The sequence below is a fragment of the Vicia villosa genome, linkage group LG3 (assembly GCF_029867415.1).
Source record: "Vicia villosa cultivar HV-30 ecotype Madison, WI linkage group LG3, Vvil1.0, whole genome shotgun sequence".
NCBI classification, from domain to species: Eukaryota; Viridiplantae; Streptophyta; class Magnoliopsida; order Fabales; family Fabaceae; genus Vicia; species Vicia villosa.
The window spans coordinates 140,479,262-140,485,261 of NC_081182.1; positions in this window are offsets into that span (position 1 = coordinate 140,479,262).

A 6,000-nucleotide genomic window follows, 5' to 3' on the forward strand; every position below is an offset into this window, starting at 1 on the left:
ATAATATTCAGAGTAAACATGAAATACAAGGATGTCACAACTTCTTTAACAGAAAAATACCATAGTCATTTGTCATGCTACACGAGGAACCACTTAACATAATTACAATTCATGTTCAACAAAGCGGACAATAATCCATAACATTGCATATTCATTATCCATGCAAGTTATTATAAAACAATCATAAAACAACAAGACCGACATAATCATTCGTCTCTAAACTATCGTTCCCCAGTGTTACAATCAGAGCATGACTCGACACGAACTACGGGCTAGCTTACAAGCTATCTTCACCCAATCAAGACGCCGCTACATCCTTAATCTGAAATCATCAAAGTAAGGGTGAGTTTCATTCGAATTAATAAGCATTATGCAATCATAAGCAATAAAATCTCATAGTAATTATCATCCACTCAATCTTACATATAATCGGAATTATTACAACAAGCAAGCATCATCCAACAATATCGGCCATCGGCCCACAACTCATCAATTTCATCAAGGATCAAGTCATATTAACATCATTTTCTCAACACATCAATCATGTAAACACACCAAGGCATAACACTGGATCTCATCCAATCATGTTATCACCAATGCATATGATGCAACTGACACTATGCATGTGGTACCAAAATTCGTGAATCATATCACAGGACTTCTCTCTTTGATACTGCCCTCTAGTCGCTCACACCCCACATGGGCACACGACTACTGCCTCATCGCTCACACCCCACATGGGCACACGATGACTTCCCGCTAATCTCCACACAATGGGAATTAGCCTTCCAATGCAAATGATTTATGAATAATGCACACATGACACATACTTACATCTTCATACATCATCATCATTCCGATGCTTAACATCGCTTAACACCTCTTACCAATAAGGTCACAACAAGTATGTACATGTATAAGCATCATTCAATCATTCACATTCATACATCACATCATCACAATTAACATACACATCATATTAATGTTAATTGCCACCATAGCCAACATATTAATATTAACAACATATTAATATTCACAATCATCAATCATCATCATCATACATATACAATCATTCACATATGTACACTACATCCTCACAATTAACATACACATCATATTAATGTTAATTGCCACCATAACCAACATATTAATATTAACAATATATTAATATTCACAATCACCAGTCATCACCACGATCAACATCGTTATATCCATCATCATTGCACACAATGTAACAAATTGTCAAAGCAACCCAACAACATAATCACAAAACATATATCATCTACGACATGTTATATACTAACATCACTCAATGGATATCACAATCTCATCACCAACACAAATACATGCATCAATAGTCATATATATAAGCACATATACATATACTATCTTTCAATTCATTAATAATTAAATCGAGTTTAAAAGTAAAGTTGTCTATTGCCCATTTTATCAATTCATCAGATAAAGCATCTCATTAGCTTCGCAACGCCCCAAACGGCACATAAAACAGATACACGGATCAAAAGTTACGGGTTTTTAAAGATAAAACATTTTTAGAAAAAGTGCTGCAGGAACGGGGTTGTCCCTACGTGGGAACCGGTTCCTGGCAGCTTCAAAGTCACGTCTCTGATTTTTACTATGGGGAACCGGGTTGTCCCTACATGGGAACCGGTTCCCAGCTACCCAGAATCCATATTTCTCTGTTTTTACAAGGGGGAACCGGTTCGTCCCACATGGGAACCGGTTCCTACGTACCTGCACAGCAAAATCACCATTTTGACAGCTTTTACCCTATCCCATAACCCCAATTTCAGGTACATACGAACATAGCACACAAATATCATTGTTTTTCACACAATTACACATTCCAAACAAGTTATTGACATGTATTAACATCATATATCACAAGTATCAACAGAATCATGTCAATTCATACAAGATTATCAAAACCTAACAAAATCCCAAACCCGACACGTACGATTGAACTAGACAACAATCCTAATCAATCATACTACCTGCAATCACATAAGGAATACTAACCCGAAGAATCCCCCCTTACCTCAGAGTCGAAACTTCGAAGGTTCTCTTCCCCTTTGGCTCTTCTCACTTTCACGTGTTCTCCTTTCTTCAGACTCAGTTCCTGCTTCTGCTTCCTCTTTTTCCCAAATTCCTTATTTTATGAAAAATAAAATAAAATAAATATTACAATGGGCTTGCTTAGTCAACACCCCCTCTTCTGCTAATCACCACTCTAGGCCCAATGCCAATATTTCATCATTTTCCATATAATTCAACCAAATACTAAATTATCTCTAAATAATAATTAAATTTCCAATTAAATTAAAATTAGAAAATATGGGGTGTTACAACTCTCCCCCACTAAAATAGTTTTCGTCCTCGAAAACATACTTCTAGTGAATAGTTCCAAATAGGAGTCCTCCATCTGACCTTCCTGTTCTCAGTTAACACTTTCTTAGTCGAACCTCCAAGTTCATCTGACATAACCAACATAAGCATACCTCATGCATTCAATCTCAGCTCTTACGTTGCTTTTGACCATCCCTAGATGTACCACTCGCTATAATTCCAACGGCTAACAACAATGAAACTTCGAGGTGTGATCCATACAATACACTCAATAACTGAATAATACAATTACACAATCCATGGTATGATCACAACTGATCAACACTGTAGTAATGGATTCCATTTACCCGTGTACTAACCTTAGGCACACTCTTCCAATTGAGCGATAAAGTAATACTTACACTCTTTACCAACTGCTTCCTTCAAGAACTCAATACTCATATTCCTATACCATTGAATTCCAATTGTCTGGCTCCTCTTAGGTCACACCAGAATTACCCAACACGCTACATTCTGCTTTTGCTGCACTATCCTGATTACTCATTGCAACCATCATTATCAATTAGACTTCTAGGTTATACCCAACTCTGGCCCTCTTTACTCATTCGTTCAAGAATCATTCTTTACCATCCATGGTTCTAACTCACCACTCGTCAATACTTACTCGCACTCAAAAACAAATTCCTGATTTACTTCATCTATTAAACATTCCAACTATGGAAATGAGTGCACATCAGTAGTTATAATTACATAGCTCATCATCCTCAATATACCATTGCTTACAAGATAGCTCAACAGAGTCCCACTCTTCACTAAGAATGAAATCCACTTCGTCCTTCGTAGAGTATAATCCTTCATTTCAATTAGAAATCAACACAATACCTTACAACATCACAAGATTATTATAGCATCATGTAATATCAATTCTTCTTCTTAACTTCTCCGAATACCTACTCGTTAACTACGTACAACCGTAACAACATATTCATCGTCTCGGCAATTATTCAAAAGGGTTCTAATCCTTTGGCACGACATCCTTATGTCTACGAGATTCCAAATCCAACATATAGATCAACACATATTCTCTATGTAGGATTCCGACATATTAATTCTCACTGCTCACGAGTAGCACTCATAACACCACTTTACATCATACTTTCGCTGTACGACTACGACTACTCGTCTTAAGTCACCGTCCAATACTTTGCACTCCTTCATAATCACTTCCTCATAAGTCCCCACAATATGGTGAGTGGTCATTCTCACATCTCAGCATTCATCACATCTTATACCATTAAGGTAACAAGCAACCTTATACCATCTATATGATTCCACCTATTATCAACAAGAGATTAAGGGTGATCAAGTCCTCAATTTGTCAATAGATAGACGACAATCATATTTAAGCATAGACCGTTGTTACTACATAATAGCGTCTTTTCCGAGTTTGCACCCAAACTCAACAACATTGTCATAGTCTAATAATTCTCTATGGTGTTCTTCTTCTAGAATATTCTTTTTCAGCTCGGTAACATCTGGAACACAACTGCGACTTCTAGACCTCATTACACCATCCTCGTCAATTCTGAATTCACCGTCTTTACCTTGGCAATTCAAGGTCGACTTATCGATCAACTCAACATCAGCTTTCTGATTTCCTCTAATCTCGTCAGGAATACCATTAGTCAGTTTCAGTATACCCAATCTAACATTATTAGGAGCACTTTCACGTGTTCTCCTTTCTTCAGACTCAGTTCCTGCTTCTGCTTCCTCTTTTTCCCAAATTCCTTATTTTATGAAAAATAAAATAAAATAAATATTACAATGGGCTTGCTTAGTCAACACCCCCTCTTCTGCTAATCACCACTCTAGGCCCAATGCCAATATTTCATCATTTTCCATATAATTCAACCAAATACTAAATTATCTCTAAATAATAATTAAATTTCCAATTAAATTAAAATTAGAAAATATGGGGTGTTACAACCTCCAACTCCCACAGGTGACCAGGACAGCCGCCTACAATTCACCGTCGTTCACTTAGATAACCTCATGGGTTTGGTGAACCCTGATGGTGAGGTTCATACTATTTTAGCTAGGTTTGCCGATGTTTCCCGTGGAAGGCCTATGTAGATTTATTTTTTTATGGTTGTATTATTTGTATATTTTTGACACACATCTTTTTTATTGCATCATCTTTTTTGCTAGTACATGTTTCGATCAGGTAAAGAAAATAAAATAACATCAATAACAAACAAACATAGTTAACAAATATCAGATGACAAACATCAGATAACAAACAACAAACATAATCAAATACTGAGGGTTCGGGCCCATCTATTACTAGAGTCAGGCAACAAATTATTCAACGTTTCTTTCATGGTGGCAAAGGATTCGGGCCAATCTGGTAATCTTGGTTTCAACAGCAGGGTTGCAGCCATTGAAATACACTACTACATTAATCAAATACTAATGAAGAGGCAATTTGTTGAGATATGTTATCCAATAACCCTAAGACCCTTATTTATACAAATGGTGATGCATTCTATACCACACATATGTGTCTTTTCTTTAACCTCCGCTTTCTCCATTTGCTTTTATTCTTTCTAGATACCTTTCTTACCTTTTACTCATTTCTTATTTCCACTCTTTATTTTAACCTCCATTTTCTCCTACTAGTTCAACCTTCAGTCTTTTAGTTGCTAGTCGCTCTACTCCCGTCCTAATAAAGGTATCTAATATAGTTCTAGATCGGAAATGGTTTCTAGTGATTCTCTTGATTGGAAAAACTCTTTCGATGATTCCTCTTTCGAAAAGGTTATATTTGATGGAGGTGTTAGAGGGTATCTGGAAATTGATCGTATGTTAAGTTATAAGCCCGCTCCCTCCGTGGGCGTCGAGAATTCTTCTCTTCCTATTCTGACTCAATCGAAGTTGGAGATTGTTGCTTTGAGTATGGAAAAAACTCACTCATTTATCGAAACTTATAGGTTTACCTTTAGCTGATATCCAAGCAATACAAAGATTAAGGATCTTCTTAGTCTTGTGACTCAATATGCTAATATCAATTGCCTATGGTCCTTAACTTTTAGTTGGGCCGTCAATGTGCCTTGAAAAAGTACCGATCTTGTGGAGTTTCCTGATGCAAGCATATATGACTAGGTGAATTTTGAGATATTGGGAATTCCTTCTTCTTTGGACAACTCTGTGGACGTGGAAGAGGCTGATATAGAAGTGGGTCATTCTTCTGATTGGTTGTTTTTTTATGGAATCATGAAAAAAGGATCTATAGTAACTCCAAGGATTTCTCTATCCCTTTCTATGAGTGTTTTTTACTCAAATAAACATACAACTTTCCTTTAACGAATTCAAAGAGGAGGTGTTGAGGTTCTTAAAGATTTCCCCTTCACAACTCCATCGAAGTGCTTGGATTTTAATAAAAGCGTTTTAACTTTAGGCTGACTACCGACTTTGGAATCCTCCTTACCTTCTTTTTTTCTACCTTTTTACCATTTTGCCAGGATATTCCCCAGCTTGGTTCTTATGTCGAGAACTAGGATGATTTTAGAGATCACTTCGTATTAGAAAGCTCCCTTATTTTGGAAGATCATTTTTCCTTCTTCCAGGTCTTAG